This window comes from Euprymna scolopes, chromosome 38 (genome assembly GCF_053919585.1).
Source record: "Euprymna scolopes isolate OS-2025 chromosome 38, ASM5391958v1, whole genome shotgun sequence".
Classification (NCBI taxonomy): domain Eukaryota; kingdom Metazoa; phylum Mollusca; class Cephalopoda; order Sepiida; family Sepiolidae; genus Euprymna; species Euprymna scolopes.
The window spans coordinates 62,138,604-62,162,563 of NC_136519.1; positions in this window are offsets into that span (position 1 = coordinate 62,138,604).

Consider the following 23,960-nt stretch of genomic DNA (forward strand, 5'->3'; position numbering starts at 1 on the left):
ACTGGCAGCTTATTTTTCAGTGATACATTTCCGCCACCTCATCGAAGGTCGCCACGTGACATTATTCACTGATCATAAGCCTCTGTGCGGAGCATATTACAGTCAGACACCGGCAAAGACAGATCTACAACAAGGACACTTGTCAGTATTTGCCGAATATATTGCTGACGTGGAGTATATTAAAGGAGCTGAGAATATAGTTGCAGACTGTATGTCTCGGCCTGCATTAGCTGTGCAGATAGATGCATGCGATTTGGCTGAAATAGCAGAGGCACAAAGAGGTGATGACGAGATAAAGTCATACACTGATTTAAAAGAATATTGTGTGTCAAAGGAAATCGGCTCAGTCCTGTGTGATATTTCGATGAAGTACCCCAGACCGTTTATCCCAAAAGAACTTCGTCAGGCTATTTTCAACAGTTTACATAGCTTAGCGCATCCTGGTACGGGAGCGTCTATTAAACTAGTTAAGTCCAGATACTTTTGGCCCAGCTTAGATAGAACAATTAAGCAATTCTGCGCAGAATGCGTAGAGTGTCAGCAAGCAAAAGTTCACAGACACACAAAGTCTGTGATCCAAGAATTCGAGTTACCATCTGCATGTTTCCAGACGGTACATATTGATATTGTTGGTCCCTTGCCCTTAACGCGCAATGAGTCTGACCCTTACCTAAGCCATTACAAATACTTGCTTACCTGCATTGACCATTCAACTCGCTGGATTGAAGTACAGCCTATTACTGAAATAACTGCACGGCTGGTAGCAGCAGCATTTATCAATGCATGGATATCCAGATTTGGAGTCCCACTGCATGTGGTAACTGACAGAGGTAGTCAGTTTGAGAGCGAGTTGTTCCAGGAATTAGCCAAGGTAGTAGGTTTTTACCGATTGAGGACAACTTCGTATCACCCTCAAAGTAACGGGATGATCGAAAGAGCACATCGTACTCTTAAAGCAGCTATAATAGCTCGCAAAGAATCATGGATGAAAGCCATACCGGTGATTCTACTTGGTATACGTAGCACCCCTAACGAATCAGGTTTTTCCCCTTTTACATCTGTTACTGGAGCTCCGATATTTATTCCTCAGCAGTTAATACACAAACGGAGAGCAGGAGAGACTCCAGTTAGTAATAAGTACATACGTAATTTGTGTAAATGGATGTCCCAAATTGATGTACTCGACAATGGAAAAGGACATATCCACGACAATTCAAAAACTTTCATACCAAAAACCTTATGGTCCTGTGAAAAAGTATGGCTCAGGGTCGATCGAGTTAGAAAACCGTTAGAAGCACCTTACTCAGGTCCTTATAAAGTCTTGACTCGATCAGACAAGCATTTCCAGATCAACATGAACAACGGTACTCACACACACGTATCGATAGATAGATTAAAACCGTATATAGAACCAACTATTAGTAATAAAATTAGACAGACGGAGAAGTCACAGACAGATAAAGTTAATACTAGTGATAAGATTATTAGGAAAGACGATACCGACAAAGTCGAAGATGGAATTGCTACTGACACATATAAGTCTAGAGCAGGAAGGAAGGTGACATGGAAGAAGAAAAACGAATACTTTTATTTTTAAACAAACAGATTTAATGATTGGGTATAAGTTACTTAACTCCGTTAATTGGAGGGGGGACTCTTGTAGCGAGCTGCTACTACTACAAGACTAGGCTGTATTCTCACCTTAGTTCTTTCTTTCTTCCTACTCTTTTCTCTTTTCCTTCCTTTCTTCTTATACGTCATCAGAGGTTCCAGCCAATGAAAAGCGAGAACGATTTATGTGGGACATTCGAGTGAAGGAAACGTCCTTACTTCCATGGCGACTAGAGACAGAACACACGCCTCACTCCTTAGTTCCCGTTAGGTAGCCAAGAGGAGCATTGAACATTAATACAGACTATACAAAATGCACTGTCTTTCTTTGTAACCCGAGTTTCGGGAAAACACACATATATATTGGATATATAAAACCTCATGAATTCATAACAAAGTCGCGTTACACGTCACTTCCGCTTTCAAAGGAAATATACACATGCGCAAAAGACACTCCAGAAACGAGTATAAAAGAGAGAGCAACAACTGGCTCTTTCTTTCCGGCCCAGCTTTCATGCTGGTCGGTCTACGGACCGGACCGCGTGCGTCACGCCCACTTACTACTATGTATGGGGCACGAGCCAACAGACCGTATGCACACATTCTCACTCTTTCTCTCTCTAACTACTACTGGTCCCTGAGAACACCACCGTGTAGCTGACTGCTAACATGGCGTACAGCTCAACCTCTATCCTCTTCTTTGTCTACATGCAGGACTATCATTCCAATTTCCACTACAACACTCATTTCTCTTCCAACACGCGAACAAATGATAGTGACACAAACTTGAGATGAACACACATTTCCTATTCTTTCTACACCACCAGTCCCGCAACGAACATTGGTTACACACGCGCGGACATGAACACATGTTATATCGAAAACATTCTGTCAACAGTAAATAAACGACGTTTATCTTATCAATTGAGTTTTTGTTTCCTTCAATTCCATTCGTTTCATTATTCTTTTGTAACGGGATTGGGATTTATATATCTTAGTCCTCTACATATCACAATAATAATAGACTTATTTACTAGTATAAAAACCGGGTATGAAAACCTTTTTAAGAAGAACATAAGTGTATACTATGATGAGTCACTTAGTAAATGGATGAAAAAATAAATTGTTGTTATGAAGAAGAAAAGTCGCATTAGAAACGCCGGAAAATAAAAAAGAAAAAACAGTGAGATGCTTATAAAAAAATAAAAACAGTGAGTTAACGATCTTTTTATTTTATATTTAAATCTACACTAGAAAGAAAAATATGCAGCTTTGTTACCGCGATTTTTCCAAACCTTTACGAGCGTTTCCAGGTAGATATCGAGAAAAACGGGGATATACTGAGATGCTTAACTAATCGAATTCAAGTTAGCAGACACTAAAATATTTAAATTAAATTTTTTATTCATTTATTTTTTGGGCAAAGTTCATATTTAAATAAAGTTCTTTTTGCCGAGGTTTCCAGATAAATAAGATAATGTATCTATAAACTTTGTTGACCCTGTAGCGAGCTGCTACTACTACGAGACTAGGCTGTATTCTCACCTTAGTTCTCTCTTTCTCCCTACTCTTTTCTCTTTTCCTTCCTTTCTTCTTATACGTCATCAGAGGTTCCAGCCAATGAAAAGCGAGAACGGTTTATGTGGGACATTCGAGTGAAGGAAACATCCTTACTTCCACGGCGACTAGAGACAGAACACACACCTCATTCTTCAGCTCCTGTTAGGTAGCCAAGAGGAGCATTGAACATTAATACAGACTTTACAAAATGCAGTCTTTCTTTGTAACCCGAGTTTCGGGAAAACACACATATATATTGGATATATAAAACCTCATGAATTCATAACAAACTCGCGTTACACGTCCTCATTTTTATAAGAAGACAATGTCTTCTTTTACCAGTATTTCTTTCTATTTCAGCACTCCAGTTCTCCCTGTTATCAGAGGCACCCCGAAGTGGGAGCCTACCAAAATAGTGACCTCTAATTAGTACCCCTGTTAATGTATGGTAATAATACCATAACCCTATTACACCCGCAATAACGAACCACATCAAGAGAATGTGGAGGGAAGCAAAGCTAAGAAACAAAATCGAATGTGGGACCAACGGAGAACTATCAGAAAGCTACCTGACAAAGTTCACGTGAAGACAGAAATTCAAAGATCCTTTCGCCTGCTTAATAAACCAGGGAGATCAATATAACCCTCAGATTTCTTCCACTTTGTCAACGTCTTCTTTTCTATCATTGCGGTTATCGTCTGCTCTTGCAGCAACAGAAAATGTGCCAATCACCCTACCCTCTATATTAAAAAAATAAAAACTAACCAAAAAAAAAAAATAAACATGACCACTTACAATCGAAAAAAAAATTAATAACTAACAAGAAAAAAAAAATCATAATTTTGTTCTCTCTCGAAAAAAAAAACAAAATCACTAGCCCCCAAATAACAACAAATAAATAAAAATTTTAATTAATAGGTTTCATGAAAAGACAAACAGCAATAAATAAATAAACATTTTAATTAATAGGATTCATAAAGAGACAAACAATAATAAATAAATAAACATTTTAATTAATAGGTTTCATAAAGAGACAAACAATAATAAATAAATAAACATTTTAATTAATAGGTTTCATAAAGAGACAAACAATAATAAATAAATAAACATTTTAATTAATAGGATTCTGTAAGAGTATCTTGTGTAGGAGACGGTGAGACTCGTCGTGGGCGACGAAGCGTTTCACTGAAGAACCACGGCAACACACAGCAAACCAACAAACAATGACAGCCACGGCGCGAAGGCAACTAACAAAGCTCAGCTGACTGCACGAATAGAAACGGAACCCAACGGTCACTGTACTGATCGCCACGAACGTCAGAACCCGACTGCCTCGCACCTCCAATGGACCGATTTTTATTACTCAAGATGGCCTAGCTAATTTGCATCCCCGCGAGATCTCGCACGATCCTGCGAGATTCCGTCTCTAATAAAAGCAGGCAGGCGCCATCTTGAAACTCTTTCTTCCGCTGCCCCGACCACAGGATCAGCCACCACCCCACACGCCAGGCACACACGGACCCTCTTGCGCCGAGGGCTACGGTTAGTCTCACACTCCCCCCTGGTCTCCAGATCACATACGTGACACGGCGGACGTGGCCGTTTGATTCGAGCACTCCTGCGGAGGGGTATTGCCGGGACTTCCTCATCGGAGCTCTCAGAAGTGGCATCGGAAGCATCAGCATCAGCATTAGAGCTCGCAGTTGAGTCATCAGGTCCATGGGGCACAGGTTGGATCCATCGCTCATCGTCGGATGACTCGCTCCTTCCACTGCTCGCAGTTGAGTCACCAGGTTCGTGGGGCACGGGTTGGATCCATCGCTCATCGTCGGATGACTCGCTACTTCCACTGCTTGCCGATTGGTCAGCGCTTAGAGCGGGCCGGACATCCCTTACGTGGCGCGGAGTATCATCGACTAGTATGACCTGTTCACTGATGACGCCGGTGACCCGCCCCCTCCAAAAGCTGCTGGTGCACCGGCCGCCGGGTGGCTTCACCCAGACGGTGTCTCCCACTTGGTACGTCCCCTGGGGTTCTCGTTGGTCGGGTAGACACACTTCAACGTCCTTGACGCGCACGTGGTAGTGATGAATCGCATCAGCGGGCGCACTGCCGCCAGTCACGGTGTCCTTAGGCGTTGTGTTGTATCTGTAAACCGCCTCCGCGATCGTACACTTCTTCCTGGCCGCGATCCTCTTCACGGTTCCTTGTCTTCTGACCACCTCCAAGTGGCGGTCCACGCCTTCTTTTGGTCGTCGAATTCCGCACTGAAGTCCGGCTGGTCGACTCTTAGTGCTGCGCACACCGGGGGCCTATCCTGAAACTCTACAACGCCAGCGCGCGTTATGCGCACGCCGCCCAGGGCTTTGATGGCATCGTAGCCTAGCAACAGGTCGAAACTCAGCGGCTTTTCGCGTGTCACCAGCGCTTCGACGTTGGCCGAGTTCCCAGTTCTTGTGCGAATGTGTACCACACCCACGCCGCAACACATTCGTATTTTTCCAGTGATGGTAGTTATCCTGACGTTCTTCTTTTTCCACGCCCGACAGAAGTCCGCACACACTATGGTGCGGGAGCAACCGGAATCAAGGAGGGCTGAACATAACGTGTCATTAACTCGGACCTGAATGACAGGGAGCGCCTTGTTTATTTTCTGTTCGGGGAAGAGGTCGGCACTGGCACCTTGTCCCCGTCCCCGTTTCCCGCACAGTCTCGGGCCATGTGCCCAGTCTTGTTACAGCGGTAGCAGCGAACAGCCGTCGACCGCCTTCTACAATTTCTTGCCATGTGGCCCCGCCCGTTGCATCTGTAGCAGATGACATCACCTTGCGGGCTGGGTCCCTGAGACGGTCCTTCGCCACTTGGTGGGGCCTGTGCGACGGCGACTACCGGTTCCTGCACCGTCGAGTCATCCTTCATTATTGTCCTGGCTCTGTCCACTAGGTCACTCAGCGGTAGTGAGGACATGGTAGAGGTTGCTCGCAGGAGCTGCTTTGCTCCAGCGGGGAGTCCTGACAGGAATTTGTAGGCTAGGGCCCTCTCGGGAAGACCGCCGAACAACACCGTCAGCTTCTTAAGTTCGGCGATATACACGTCCACAGTTTCGCCCAAGCGTATAGACCTCGTCTCAAACTGCTCCCATGCAGTGGCGGGGTCAGTGGCGAACGCCCTGTACAACGCCGCCTTGATACTCGAGTAGTCACACTTCTCCTCAGCGCTGAGTTGCTGATATACAGCGAAGGCCCCGCCGGTCAGCCGCAGAGGAATCACGCGCTCGATATTTTTCACGCCGGACAACTGACAATGTAACTCGACCTTCTCAACCCAGCTGAGTACCTGGTCGGATCCGTCGAATTCCGGTATCAACTTTAGATCGAACCTATCCGCCATTGAAGAAAAGAAAACCAAGTTCGGAGTGGGGAGGCCGAAATAGCTTGTAAGAGTATCTTGTGTAGGAGACGGTGAGACTCGTCGTGGGCGACGAAGCGTTTCACTGAAGAACCACGGCAACACACAGCAAACCAACAAACAATGACAGCCACGGCGCGAAGGCAACTAACAAAGCTCAGCTGACTGCACGAATAGAAACGGAACCCAACGGTTACTGTACTGATCGCCACGAACGTCAGAACCCGACTGCCTCGCACCTCCAATGGACCGATTTTTATTACTCAAGATGACCTAGCTAATTTGCATCCCCGCGAGATCTCGCACGATCCTGCGAGATTCCGTCTCTAATAAAAGCAGGCAGGCGCCATCTTGAAACTCTTTCTTCCGCTGCCCCGACCACAGGATCAGCCACCACCCCACACGCCAGGCACACACGGACCCTCTTGCGCCGAGGGCTACGGTTAGTCTCACAGATTCATAAAGAGACAAACAATAATAAATAAATAAACATTTTAATTAATAGGATTCATAAAGAGACAAACAATAATAAATAAATAAACATTTTAATTAATAGGTTTCATAAAGAGACAAACAATAATAAATAAATAAACATTTTAATTAATAGGTTTCATAAAGAGACAAACAGTAATAAATAAATAAACATTTTAATTAATAGGATTCATAAATAGACAAACAATAATAAATAAATAAACATTTTAATTAATAGGATTCATAAAGAGACAAACAATAATAAATAAATAAACATTTTAATTAATAGGTTTCATAAAGAGACAAACAATAATAAATAAATAAACATTTTAATTAATAGGATTCATAAAGAGACAAACAATAATAAATAAATAAACATTTTAATTAATAGGATTCATAAAGAGACAAACAATAATAAATAAATAAACATTTTAATTAATAGGTTTCATAAAGAGACAAACAATAATAAATAAATAAACATTTTAATTAATAGGTTTCATAAAGAGACAAACAATAATAAATAAATAAACATTTTAATTAATAGGATTCATAAAGAGACAAACAACAAGAAATGAACAAAAATGTTAATTCGTTTCATAAAAAGACAAACTGTTACATGATAAGGGCTGTCCCTTTTTCATGTAAGTATAAAAATAGAGAGATTTAGTTAAATGAAATTGAAATAGCATAGACGAAATTCGAACCTCGTAATTTAGGTTTAGAAATAGATTACGAGAGAGAATTAGCAAATGGAATGTGAAAACAAACCATTGTTTAGCTTAGAGATAAAATAGTTTCAAGAAAAGAATGTGCGTTGTCAATTCTGTTATGAAAATTCAATTGAGGAATGCAACTATAGGATAATTTAATAAACATGTTTTTAACATATTGGGAATATAGGTTAAAATTCCCTTTGTAAACAAAGGAAAAAGTTTTGGACACGCATTTCCAGAACACGTGAAAGAAGACACATGTTTTAACATGTGTATGACGTCATGGAAAATAGGAAGTTCTCGATATAGTTAGAAACTTTAGAGAAACTGGGAGAAACTGAGAGAGAGTCTGAGGAGGTCAGACGACAGTCCAGACATGGGATTCGAACGTCCAGAAGCGAGACGGTCACTTTTGAAACTTAGAATGTGAAGCTTTGAATTCTTGACTCAGAAAACCACGACCGGTCGGGAGAAGAAATAAACCCATCATGTGTTTTTATAAACATTGCCTTTGTGTTGTAATTCTATCAAAAGGTAAAGTGAAAATTGTTATTATATGTCTTGTATATCATGTGGTTTAAAATGTCTTTACATACACATCTTACATACACAATATGAACACTAAGACTGTCTCAACACTATCTCCTACTCAAAGAGCTTCTATTACACTTCTAAGTATGAACATTTTCATATATATGAAAAACATCATAACACGAACAATCTCTCTTACAACGACATCTCTCTCTAAGACTCTCACTATTAAAAAGTCCTAACAACGAACGATATAACAACAACAACAAACAGAATAATCATAATAATAACAACGAATAATATAAATATAACAAACACAATTTGGTGCCATGACCAATAAATAAAATTTTAACTAATAGGTTTCATAAAAAACAAACAACAATAAATGAATAAAAATTTTAATTAATAGGTTTCATAAAAAGAATAACAACTGTAAATAAATAAATAAAATATCAATAAATAGGTTTCATAAAAAGACAAACAACAATAACTAAATAAAAACTTTTCTAAATAGGTTTCATGAAAAGACAAACTACAATAAATAAATAAAACTTTTAATCAATAGGTTTCATAAAAAGACTAACAACAATAAATAAATAAACATTTTAATGAATAGTTTCCATAAAAAGACAAACAAGAATAAATAAATAAAAAATTTAATTAATAGGTTTCATAAAAATACAAACAACAATAAATAAATAAAATTTTAATTAATAGGTTCCATAAAAAGACAAACAACCATAAAAAATTAACATTTTAATAATTAGTTTCCATAAAATACAAACAACAATAAATCAATAAAAATATTTAATAGGTTTCATAAAGAAAAACAACAATAAATAAATGATAATTTTAAGCAATAGGTTTCATAAAGAGATAAAGAGCAATAACTGAATAAAATTTTAATATATAGGTTTCATAAAAAGACAAATAACAATAAATAAATAAAAAAATTAAGTAAAAGTTTTCAGAAAAAACAAAGAATAATAAATAAATAAACAATTTAATTAATGGGTTTCATAAAAAGACAAATAACAATAAATGAATCAAAATTTTGATTAATAGGTTTCATAAAGAGACAAACAATAATAAATAAATAAAACTTTATATAAAGAGACAAACAACAATAAATAAATGAAAATTTTAATAAATAGGTTTCATAAAAAGACAAACAATAATAAATAAATAAAATTTTAATTAATAGGTTTCATAAAAAGACAAACAACAATAAATAAATAAAAAAATTAATATTAGGTTTCATAAAAAAAAACAAACAACAATAAATATACAAAAATTCTAATTAATAGGTTTCATAAAGAGAAAAACACCAATAAATAAATAAAATTTTAATTAATAGGTTTCATGAAAGACAAACAACAGCAAATAAATAATATTTGGTATTAATAGGTTTCCCAAAAAGCCTAACAACAATAAAAAAAATTAAAAATTTAATTAATAGGTTTCATAAAAGAAACACAACAATAAATAAATAAAATTTTAATAAATAGGTTTCATACAAAGAGAAACAACAATAAATAAATAAAAAATTTAATTAATAGGTTTCATAAAAGACAAAGAACAATAAATAAATAAAATATTAATTAACAGCTTTCAGAAAAAGACAAACAAAAATAAATAAATAAAATTGTAATTAATAGGTTTCATAAAAAGACAAACAACAATAATAAATAAAAAATTTCATTAATAGGTGGTAACCGCGACGGATAGGAACTTCGAATCTCCTAACTGCATTCTTAGCCATCACTGCCATCCGTAGTTGTTATCGTCTCACCACATTTTGACCAATTAACCTCTAGCACGCTTTGGGTGGGATTGAAACCGCTATCTTCAGACAATGTTCATCTGGAACTATAGAGATTCAACGTCTCTATCACCTGCGCCATGGTCCCCGAAGGGCGATCAAGGTTGGATTCTTTGATCTTATGAATCCACGTTTATTTATCTGATCTTCTATAGTCGGGTCCGTACCGATTGGTATATATATATATTATTCCTTAATTGGAATTCATTTTTGAGATGAGCATTATATATTAATTTATTTTTATTTCGGACTATTATTCTCATCTTTATTAGTTGTTGTTTTTGATCTTTTATTGGTCTTCTATCCGTCGCGGTTACCACCTGATGAAGGCCAGAGAAATAGTTGGCCGAAACGTTGCGAATAAACAAAAAACAATTTAATTAATAGGTTTCATAAAGAGACAAACAACAATATATAAATTAAATTTTATTAATAGGTTTCATAAAAAGACAAACAACAATAAATGAAAAATAAAATTAATAGGTTTGATAAAAAGACAAACAACATTAAATAAATACAAAATTTAATAATAAGGTTTAATACAAACAAAAACAATAATAAATAAATAAAACGTTTAATTAATAGGTTTCATAACAAGACAAACAACAATACATAAATAAACATTTTAATTATTAGGTTTCATAAAAGACAAACAACAATAAATAAATGAAAATTTTAATTAATAGGTTTAATTAAGAGACAAACAACAATAGCTAAATAAAATTTTAATTAATTGGTTTCATAAAAAGACAAACAACAATAAATAAATAAAATTTTAATTAATAGATTTCATGACAAGACAAACTACAATAAATAAACACAAATATTAATTCATAGGATTCATAAAAAGACAAACAACAATAAAAAAAATAAAAAAATATAATGAATAGGTTTATTAATATGCAATAGGTTTATAAATATACAAAATTTTTTATTAATAGGTTCCATAAAAGACAAACACAACAAACAAATAATATTTGGTATTAATAGGTTTCATAAAAACACAAACAACAATAAATACATAAAGTTTTAATTAATAGGTCTCATAAAAGACAAACACAACAAATAAATAATATTTGGTATTAATAGGTTTCATAAAAAGACAAACAATAATAAATAATAAAAGTTTTAATTAATAGGTCTCATAAAAGACACACAACCATAACTAAATAACATTTTAATTAATAGGTTTCATAAAAAGACAACCAACAATAAATAAATAAAATATTGAATTAATAGGTTTTATAAAAGACACACAACAATAATTAAAGAAAAAAATTATTAATAGGTTTCATAAAAAACAAACAACAACAATACATAAAAAATTATAATTAATAGGTTTAATAAAAAGACAAACAGCAATAAATAAATAAACAAAATAATTAATAGGTTTCATAAAAAAGGCAAACAATAAATAACTGAAAATTTTTACTAATAGGTTTCATAAAGAGACAAACAACTATAAATAAATAAAATTATTATTAATAGGTTTCATAAAAAGACAAACAACAATAAATAAATAAAATTTTAATTAATAGGTTTCATAACAAGACAAGCAACTATAAATAAATAAAATTTTAATAAATAGGTTGCATAAAGAGACAAACGACAATAAATAAATACAATTTTAATTAATAGATTTGATAAAGAGACAAACGACAATAAATAAATAACAAATTTTTTAATAGGTTTCATAAAAAGACAAACTACAATAAATAAACACAAATATTAATTCCTAGGTTTCATAAAAAGACAAAACAACAATAAATAAACAAAAAATTTAATTAATGGGTTACAAAAAAGGCAAACAACAATAAATAAATAAAAATTAATTAATAGGTTACATAAAAATACAAACAACAATAAATAAATACAAAATTTAATTAATAGGTTTCATAACAGACAACAATAAATAAAATTTTCATTAATAGGTTTCATAAAAAGACAAACAACAATAACTAAATAAAAGTTTTAATCAATAGGTTTCATAAAAAGACACACAACAGTAAATAAATAAAAATTTTAATTATTTTGTTTACACCAAGACTAACAACAATAAATGATTAAAAATTTTAATGAATAGGTTTCATAAAAAGACAAACAGCAATAAATAAATGAAAAAATTAATTAACAGGTTTCATAAAAACAAACAACAATAAATAAATAAAATTGTAATTAATAGGTTTCATAAAAAGACAAACAACAATATATAAATAAACAAATAAGTTAATGTTTCATAAAAGACAAACAATAATAGATAAAAAAAAATTAATTAATAGATTCAGAAAAGACAAACAACAATAAATAAATAAAATTTTAATTAATAGGTTTCATACAAAGATAAACAACAATAAATAAATAAAAATTTTAATTAATAGGTTTCCGAAAAAGATAAACAATAATAAATAACTGAAAATTTTAATTAATATGTTTCATAAAAAGACAATCAACAATAAATAAAAAAATTAATTAATGGGGTACATAAAATGACAAACAACTATAAATAACTAAAAATTTTGATTTATAAGTTTCATAAAAGAGAAAGAACAATAAATAAATAAAATGTTTATTAATAGGTTTCATAAAAAGACAAACAACAATAAATAACTAAAAATTTTAACTAATAGGTTTCATAAAGAGACAAACAACAATAAATAAAAATTTTAATTAATAGGTTTCATAAAAAGACAAACAACAATAAATTAATAAAAAAAAGTAATTGATAGGTTTGATAAAAAGACAAACAACTATAAATAAATAAAAATTTTGATTAATAGGTTTAATAAAAACACAGACCCCAAAAAATTAAAACTTTTTATTAAAAGGTGTCATAAACACACAAAAAGCAATAAAAAAATAAAAGTTTTTATTAATAGGTTTCAAAAAAAGACAAAGGACAGTAAATAAATAAAAATTTTAATAGGTTTCATAAAAAGACAAACAACAATAAATAAAATTTTCATTAACAGGTTTCATAAAAAGACAAACAATAATAAATAAATGAAAATGTTAATTAATGGGTTTCATTAAGAGACAAAAAACAATAACTAAATAAAATTTTAATTCATACGTTTCATAAAAAGACAAACAACAGTAAATAAACAAAACATTTTCTTAATAGGTTTCATGAAAAGACAAACAACAATAAATAAATTAAAATTTTAATTAATAGGTTTCCTAAAAAGAGACACAACCATAAAAAGGAACATTTTAATAATTAGTTTCCATAAAATACAAACAGCAATAAATCAATCAAAATATTTAATAGGTTTAATTAAAAAGACAACAATAAATAAAATTTTAATGAAACGGTTTCATAAAAAAGACAAACAACAATAAATAAATTTTAATAAGTATCATAAAAAGATAATCAACAATGAATAAATAAAAATTTTAATCAATACGTTTCATAAAAGAAATTATTATTATTATTAAAAAACTATACAAAATACTATTAAAAACCCGCCGAATATATGTCAACCTATGTCACGGTAACATATATTGAGCGAGTTTTTAACAGTATTTTATCCGTTTTTTTATTTATAACACCTTTTCCCAAACTTACCGTGTTAAAGAGAGAATCAGACGCCATCTTGAATTTTCGAATACATCGGTAAACGCTGTATGCTTTTCGAGCTGAATAAACATGTTACATTGAATAAAAACACGAAAAATATATCCAGTTTGGTAGAAAAGTAACTTATCTTGCCTTTGATAACATTTATTTGTTATATATTTGTTTTTTGACAACTTTTTCGAATCTATGTGTACAGTAATACAAACCCGAAATTTATTATTTTCTTTTTAAAACCAAATCTCCCTTAGTAATTTCTTTAATTTTCTATTTTTTAGCGATTATCAAGACCCCTAAGATGTGATATACCGGACATTATTTCTCGTTCTCACGTAACACTTTTGTTTGTTTTCTGTGTTTTTTTTTCTTTACCGAATAAACGATTCCAAATAAATTAAACAACAGTAAATAAGTAAATTCTTTTTTATATTAATATTAAAAAAATATGCGGTCTCGTTTATGAACATAATAAACGCTTTAAAATAAGTGAAACCACTAAGAACTTCGCCAGTTAGGTAAAAAACGGACACTTAGAAAATAGATTTTATTTAAAAAGAAAAAAAAACCCATTAAACAAGAAAAAATATTTTTTTTAAATATTATAGGGGGGGGGGGCTATAGTCTATTTTAAAAAACAATATCTCCTTCAAGAACGATCATAAAATGTGTTTTCAATCGATATTTATTCAATAAGGGATCAGTTTTCCTACCTAGCGAAAGGGGACGAGTTTTCCGGGGTCAAGTTTTCCCGGAACGAGTTTTCCTAAATTCATTTTAAGCATATTTGTACCCCCCCCTCAAAACAGGGGGGGGGGGTTGTAAGCAAAAATATATATATATATAAATATCGTTTATGAAAAATAAGTACACTGTTATAAAGTTCATTCTTCTTAAGTTCATAATCGCTGAAAATTTCGTATTGATCGGACGGATAATTTTTGAAAAGACGGTCCGTCAAAAAGTACTTACCTGCCTCCCCAGTTTTGGCGGTGCCTATATCAGGGGCAACAACTACTGGGGTACTATGTTGGGATTTGGGCAGCAAGATGTCGATTCGGTTCACGTTACACTTGAACTTCTGCATGTCAGTACAGTTAGGGAAGCAAGCAGTGGCCTGGAATGGAATTCCAGAGTTTAATTATTCTTTAAAACATTAAATTCAGCGACAATTAATATATTTTTAAAATAATATTTTTAAATATGAAATTTTGACGAATATTCGGGAGCAAGATTTTTTAAAAAATAAAAGATATTTAAATAAATGGGTGTCTTTCTGGGTGCGTTTTTAATACATTTTTATTCTTTTTATCCAACAAAAATAGAACTTTTATAATGACATATATATTATGGACTGTTTTTCAAACATCGAAAGTTTAAAATTAAAGTTAGTTGTATTAAAAAAAAAAAAAAAAAGACGAGGTGTTTTTTTTTCAATTAAATTATAAACTTTATTTGAACTTTCAACGAACTTTTACAGACATAAAAAATAGACTTTATAGATATTTTATAATAATTTTTTAAGCATATATTTAACAAAAAGTGTTTTTTTTTTTATAATTTCATTGTTAATAAAATTTAAAAGTGATAAATGGTGAAAAAAAAAATATCTCGAAAAGAAAAAAACACCTAGCCTTTTTTTTTCAAAAAAAACTAAAAACAGTCTATTAAGTTCAAATAAAGACTGTTTGAATAAAACTTATAAAAAAAAAAAGGTTCATTCTATGCGGTTTGGCCATTTTTTTTTCTGTGTACTTTTTTTAAATATAATTCAATATTTATTTAAAGTGCGATGTGGTGCCCGGAAAACTCGTCCTGGGAAAATTCATCTCCCGAAAACCCGTACCCGGAAAACTCGTACCCCCCCCCCCCATCCTTTTACTAGGTAGGAAAACTGGTCCCTCCCTTATTGAATAAATATCGATTGAAAACACATTTTGTTACCGTTCCTGAACGAGATATTGTTTTTAAGAGACTATGCACCCCCGAATTTAGGAAAACTCGTCCCGGGAAAACTCGTCTCGGGAAAACTCGACCCCGGAAAACTCGTCCCCATGCGCTAGGTAGGAAAACTGGTCCCGTATTGAATAAATATCGATTGAAAGCACATTTTATGATCGTTCTTGAAGGAGATATAGTTTTTTTAAAATAGACTATAGCCCCCCCATAATATTTTAAAAAAATATTTTTACTTATTTAATGTTTTTTTTTTTTTTTTTAAATAAAATTGATTTTCTAAGTGTCCATTTTCTACCTAACTGGCTAAGTTCTTAGTGGTTTCACTTATTTTAAAGCGTTTATTATGTTCATACAAAGTTAATTACAAATTTTTTTGTTCTTATTTTAACGCTGTTTTTTGGAGTCATAAAAACAATAATAATAAAAAAAACAAAACAAAAAAATGAAAAAACAGGGAGCGATTCGATTCTTCGTTACTTTTTTTGTTTTGGTTTTTTAATTATGATAGTTTTTTTGTTGTTATGTTTTTGTTTTCTCTCATACCAAATGCACTCATGCGTTATTTAAAATTATAATTTTTTCAATAATCAACATTTATTGTCGTCCTGTCAAATTTTGCAAAAATTAACTAATAAATTAAAAGCGAAATATTTTTTTGACGCGAGAGATGCCATGTGCTAACAATCTCTCGTTAACTCATTTTTAATTTTTACTTCAAAATTCTAAAATCAATCATTAAGAGAAAAAATAATCACTAAATAAATTTATTAATCAATTTTATTGAAAACTCCGCTATCGATAAGGTGTTAATATATGTCAACCTTGTCACGGTAACATATACTGAGCGCGTTTTTAACAGTATTTTATCCGGTTTTTTATTTATAACACTTTTTCCCAAACTTCCGTGTTAAAGAGAGAATCAGACGCCATCTTGAATTTTCGAATACATCGGTAAACGCTGTATGCTTTTCGAGCTGAATAAACATGTTACATTGAATAAAAACACGAAAAATATATCCAGTTTGGTAGAAAAGTAACTTATCTTGCCTTTGATAACATTTATTTGTTATATATTTGTTTTTTGACAACTTTTTCGAATCTATGTGTACAGTAATACAAACCCGAAAATTAAAGAAATTACTAAGAGAGATTTGGTTTTAAAAAGAAAATTTTAATATTTTTTAAAATATAATTTTTAGAGAGGGGGGGGGGGTAAAAACTATGGTGCTCGGAAAACTCGTCCCGGGAAAACTCGTCTCGGGAAAACCCGTCCCCGGAAAACTCGTCTCCGGAAAACTCGTCCCCTTTCGCTAGGTAGGAAAACTTGTCCCGTATTGAATAAATATCGATTGAAAACACATTTTATGATCGTTCTTGAAGGAGATATTGTTTTTTAAAATAGACTATAGCCCCCCATAATATTTTAAAAAAATATTTTAACTTGTTTAATGTTTTTTTTTTTTTTAAATAAAATTGATTTTCTAAGTGTCCATTTTCTACCTTACTGGCTAAGTTCTTAGTGGTTTCACTTATTTTAAAGCGTTTATTATGTTCATACAAAGTTAATACCAAATTTTTTGGTTCTTATTTGAACGATGTTTTTTAGAGTCATAAAAACAATAATAATAAAAAACAAAACAAAAAAATTTAAAAAAATCAGGGAGCGCGTTACTTTTTTTGTTTTGTTTTTTTAATTATGATAGTTTTTTTTTTTTTTGTTATGGTTTTGTTTTTTCTCTCATACCAAATGCACTCATGCGTTATTTAAAATTATAATTTTATCAATTATCAACATTTATTGTCGTCCTGTCAAATTTTGCAAAAATTAACTAATAAATTAAAAGCGAAATATTTTTTTGGCGCGAGAGATTCCATGTGCTAACAATCTCTCGTTAACTCATTTTTAATTTTTACTTCAAAATTCTAAAATCAATCATTAAGAGAAAAAGTAATCACTAAATAAATTTATTAATTAATTTTATTGAAAACTCCGCTATCGTGTATCAAGAATATTTTTAATTTCATTTTTTGCTGGTTGTTTTTCGGAGGGAGATATAGTTTTAACCCCCCCCTCTCTAAATTATATTTTAAAAATACAACTTTTTCGAATCAATGTGTACAGTAATAAAAACCCTGATAGAATTATAATTTTAAATAACGCATGTGTCATTTGGTATGAGAGAAAACGAAAACATAACAACAAAAAAACTATCATAATTAAAAAACCAAAACAAAAAAGTAACGCTCCCAGTTTTTAATTTTTTTGTTTTGTTTTTTTTATTATTGTTTTTATGACTCCAAAAAAAAAAAATCGTAAAAATAAGAGCCCAAAAAATTGTAATTAACTTTGTATGAACATAATAAACGCTTTAAAATAAGTGAAACCACTAAGAACTTAGCCAGTTAGGTAGAAAACGGACAATCGATTTTATTTAAAAAAAAACAAACAAAAAAACATTAAACAAATAAAAATATTTTTTTTTAAATATTAGGGGGGGGGCTATAGTCTATTTTAAAAAGCAATATCTCCTTCAAGAACGATCATAAAATGTGTTTTCAATCGATATTTATTTAATAAGAGACCAGTTTTCCTATCTAGCGAAAGGGGACGAGTTTTCCGGAGACGAGTTTTCCCGAGACGAGTTTTCCGGAGACGAGTTTTCCCGGGACGAGTTTTCCTAAATTCGTCCGGTGAAATCACATCTTAGGGGTCTTGATAATCGCTAAAAAATAGAAAATTAAAGAAATTACTGAGGGAGATTGGGTTTTAAAAAGAAAATAATAAATTTTAATATTTTTAAAAATATAATTTAGAGAGAGGGAGAGAGAGGGGGGGTTAAAACTATATCTCCCTCCGAAAAACAACCAACAAAAAATGAAATTAAAAAGATTCTTGATAAACGATAGCGGGATTTTCAAGAAAATTGATTAATAAATTTATTTAGTGATTACTTTTTCTCTTAATGATTGATTTTAGAATTTCGAAGTAAAAATTTAAAAAAATTACAAATTAGTTAACGAGAGATTGTTAGCACATGGAATCTCTCGCGCCCAAAAAATATTTCGTTTTTAATTTATTAGTTAATTTTTGCAAAATTTGACAGGACGACAATAAATGTTGATAATTGATAAAATTATAATTTTAAATAACGCATGAGTGCATTTGGTATGAGAGAAAACAAAAACATAACAACAAAAAAACTATCATAATTAAAAAACAAAACAAAAAAGTAACGAAAAATCGAATCGCTCCCTGTTTTTTTTTTTATTTTTTGGTTTTGTTTTTAATTATTGTTTTTATGACTCCAAAAAATATCGTTAAAATAAGAAACAAAAAAATTATAATTAACTTTGTATGAACATAATAAACGCTTTAAAATAAGTGAAACCACTAAGAACTTAGCCAGTTAGGTAGAAAACGGACACTTAGAAAATCGATTTTATTTAAAAAAAAAAAAAAGAAGAAAACATTAAACAAGTAAAAATATTTTTAAAAAATATTAGGGGGGGCTATAGTCTATTTTAAAAAGCAATATCTCCTTCAAGAATGATCATAAAATGTGTTTTCAATCGATATTTATTCAATAAGGGACCAGTTTTCCTATCTAGCGAAAGGGGACGAGTTTTCCGGAGACGAATTTTCCGGAGACGAGTTTTCCCGAGACGAGTTTTTCGGGCACCATTGTTAGCACATGGCATCTCTCGCGTCAAAAAAATATTTCGCTTTTAATTTATTAGTTAATTTTTGCAAAATTTGACAAGACGACAATAAATGTTGATTATTGATAAAATTATAATTTTAAATAACGCATGAGTGCATTTGGTATGAGAGAAAACAAAAACATAATAACAAAAAAACTATCATAATTAAAAAACCAAAACAAAAAAAGTAACGAAGAATCGAATCGGCGCTCCCTGTTTTTTAATTTTTTTTTTTTTTTTTTTTTTTATTATTGTTTTTATGACTCTAAAAAACAGCGTTAAAATAAGAACAAAAAAATTTGTAATTAACTTTGTATGAACATAATAAACGCTTTAAAATAAGTGAAACCACTAAGAACTTAGCCAGTTAGGTAGAAAATGGACACTTAGAAAATCAATTTTATTTAAAAAAAAACCCATTAAACAAGTAAAAATATATTTTTTAAATATTATGGGGGGGGGGGCTATAGTCTATTTTAAAAAACAATATCTCCTTCAAGAACGATCATAAAATGTGTTTTCAATCGATATTTATTCAATACGGGACCAGTTTTCCTACCTAGCGAAAGGGGACGAGTTTTCCTGAGACGGGTTTTCCTGGGACGAGTTTTCCGGGCACCATGCACCCCCATAATATTTTTTAAAATTATTTTTAACTCTTGTTTAAAAAAAATAAACTTGATCACGGAGTCAAGATATGAAAAACGAAACCAAATATTAATAATTCTACATACAACATGTGACCACATGTGCTTTTACTTTGCCCTCATCAGCCGCTAACCAGAGGTGATGACACAGTTTCGGTGGCTAAAGCGGGACTGCCACCCCTGGCGCCACCAGCAGCTATTGCTGCTGGGCAAAGCAATAAATAGGATATAAAAAAAAAATTACCTGGCATATTCAAGCAGATGAAAAACGCCATTTTTACCTTTTTCATTTTTATTTTTAACTTTTTAATTTTAATTTAAATTTTATTTCTTTATTTTTCTCTTTAATTTCCCTTTTTTCCTTCCTTTCCCCCCTTCCTTCTTTTTCTTTCCTCCCTCTCTTTTTTTTTTTCCAGAGCAGCCCGAGAACGGAAGAAGTGGACAATATTATGCTCTCTTTGCAAATGTCTTCGAATTGCGCCAGATCCAGCATGACGCCTGTCTAACAATTGTTTGCAGGCGACATTTTTGTTTTTTAAAATCCCTTCCAGTGACGCCTATTTTCGAAAGAAGCGAAATGGTGGAGTGTCCTAAAAATCCTCGACATCCAACCTCGATAGGCATCACATTGCACATCCATCCCTTTTCTATACACTCGGCACGCACGCATTCGTACCGATCTTTCTTTCGTTCATGAGCCTCTGAGAAATTTTCTTCCCAAGGGACAGTTAGTTCGATTAAAAATATACTCTTTTTAGAGTCAGACCAGAGCAAAATATCAGGCCGCTTTTCTGTTTGGATGATGTGCACTGGAAATTTCAAAGATGTCTTCAGATCTGCTGAAACTTTCCAATCCTTTGCCCCATTCAATAACTTCATATTGGGATTCAATTTATTTTTCCTCTTTGATGGACATTTGCCTTCTTGGCAAAATTGAACCCTGGGTTCACTAGTTGTTACAGGCTGTTTGTTAGCTAATATACACTGGGATGATATTATCTCAACCAGCACTTCTAGAACCTGGTTGTGTCGCCATGTAAACATTGGGAGGGATTTTGAGCATGCAGACAAGACGTGACGCAAGGTACCGCGCTCTTTTTGACATATAGTGCATAGATCAGAATCTATATATCCCCATTGTTTGAGATTCGATGCGCATGGCATTACGAAACAAAAATAAAGAAAGAAAGCACGTTGGTGAGCTACGATGTTCACTCTTTCGCTGCCGGAAGTTCAAGTGCCCCGAAACGTTTTCTGCGCATGCGGCTAGAGGCGCCTTTGTACTAAATTACTTTAAAAATTCAATGATTTGATTTTCTGAACCAATCAGAGAATTTTCCAAGCTGTCGGAAATTCGGTGTCTGTGAGAGCCGGAGAATCTTTAAAAGAGCTCTGTATTTTCAAAAAAAACAAAAAAAAAAAAAAAAAAAAAAAAAACAGTTAACAAAAATTCAGAGATAGTGTTGGAAGGCATATATCACTACTGTCTGCAACTCAACTCTAACACGACAACACTTTGAACATAATAGTCAGCTAATCAGACAATGTAGGCGAGCGCCGCGAGCGGTATCAGAATTTTTGTAGGAATTTTCGACACCCCTAACACGAAACTGCGAATACAATATAAAAATCTCGGAATTTCTCTGTGAAAAGTGGGTTATTTATTTTCTTTATGGATTATACTTCCAAAATAAACTATTACAGTTGTTTTAAAAGTAATAGAATTTTTTTTTTTTTTTAATAATTTTAGGAATGAATTTTCCGAACTCAATATTTTTCAATTTTTAAACTCAATATTTTTCAATTTTTAAATTTTAAAAATCTATCAAAATTTTTCTATTGATTCTATTTTTACGATATTTTCAGGGTAAATGTGAAATTTTATGTTCTTTCCAATAAATCGAATATAATATTTTAGACAAACGTTTTTTTTTTAAATTCACGACCCCCCCATCCCAATTTTTAAGTGTCTATTAAAAAGTAAATACTTAATTTAGTAACCCGATGAGTACATAATTATTTACTCACAAATTGAAGAGAAAAGATCAATACATAATATATTCAAATTTAAAAAAAAAAACATAGTGTTCTTTTAGAATTTTACCTGTAAAGTTTGAAGTTTAAAACCTTTTTTTTTAAACCACGTTATTTGTTTTTTCTTTTTTTTTTAATGGAACCTTGGTCCTTGCTCCTTTAATTGAAAAAAAAAAATTAGGGCTTGAATTACAGTTTTCGAGGAGTTATAAGCTTGGAAAGACAGGGGGTCGAATAATTCACGCCTCCCATTTTGTAAATGTCTAATAATAATTAATTTAGAACCCGATGAGTACATAATTATTTACTCACAAATTGAAGAGAAAAGGTCAATACATAATATATTCAAATTTAAAACAAAAAAAAACATAGTGTTCTTATAGAATTTTACCTGTAAAGTCCGAAGTTTAAAACCTTTTTAAAAAAAAAAACACTTTTTTTTTTTTTTTAATGAAATCTTGGTCCTTGCTCCTTTAATTGAAAAAAAAATTAGGGCTTGAATTGCATTTTTCGAGGAGTTATAAGCTTGGAAAGATGGGGTGGAATTATTCACTATTTTTCACGAAATTTCTGACACCGCTAGGCGAACACACAGTTTGGCCTATTCCTAATCTTTTTATTGTTTATTTATTATTAATTAATGTTATTATTGTGGGGAAAAGAAGTAAAGAGAGTGAGACAGAGAGTCGAATTTACGAGGTTCTTTCGTAGAAAATATATCAACATAACAAACAAGGTTAACTCTCAATTTATAAAAGGAAAAAGATTTATTACATTTTAGGAAATATTTTCATTGAAAATAATAGTTCATTTATGAGTGAACAAAAGGGGGAAATTAGTTTGAGATTTCGAGGAAGTTTGAGTTGATAATTCAAGAGCCGTGATTAGTTCATGGGTCTGTAAATCGTAAAGAAAACTTCCTCACACAACTATATAAAATAATTTTCACTGAAAGTTTTTGAGTAGAGTTAATTAATCACTCTGGAAGGTTCATTGAAAAATGTGAGAAGTTTTAAAATTATTATTTTCATAAACTTAATTTCAAGTGAGCATACGATAATAAAAGGGGGAATGCAAAAGTTAGTTACTGTTTCTGTATCTTCGCCTACATTGTCTGATTAGCTGACTGTTATGTTCAAAGTGTTGTCGTGTTAGAGTTGAGTTGCAGACAGTAGTGATATATGCCTTCCAACACTATCTCTGAATTTTTGTTAACTGTTTTTTTTTTTGAAAATACAGAGCTCTTTTAAAGATTCTCATCGGCTCTCACAGACACCGAATTTCCGACAGCTTGGAAAATTCTCTGATTGGTCAGAAAATCAAAACATTGAATTTTAAAGTAATTTAGTAAAAAGGCGCCTCTCGCCGCATGCGCAGAAAACGTTTCGGGGCACTTGAACTTCCGGCAGCGAAAGAGTGAACATCGTAGCTCACCAATCACCATACGTATAATCAAAGAAAGCAATTATTTTATTTAAAAGAATTAATTCAGTTTAAATAATTCTTGTGTTATTACAAAACAAAAAAGAAAACACGGTCTTATGTAATTTTGGTACCGGGCTGAAATAATAACGTTATTATTTCGAAAGCCATTCTTAACTTATCGTTTAAAAGTCATTTCGGGGGCATGTGCACTTGTGCTTAAAAATATACAAATTTATGTGCACTTGTACTTAAAAATATACAAATTTATTTTCTTTTGGAGGTGAGGGAGGCTCATTTTAAAACTATATCTACCTCAGTATTTTCTTTAATTTTCGGACATTTTTTGTTAAAAATTATTTACTAAGTAATGTCGAATCTGACATTACTTGTTATTTCTTTTTAATTAAATAAACTCTTTAAAATAAGTTTAGACACCAAAAACTTACAAAGCTAGGTAGAAAACGAAAACTTAGAAAAATCAATTTAATTTTTTAAAACAATAAA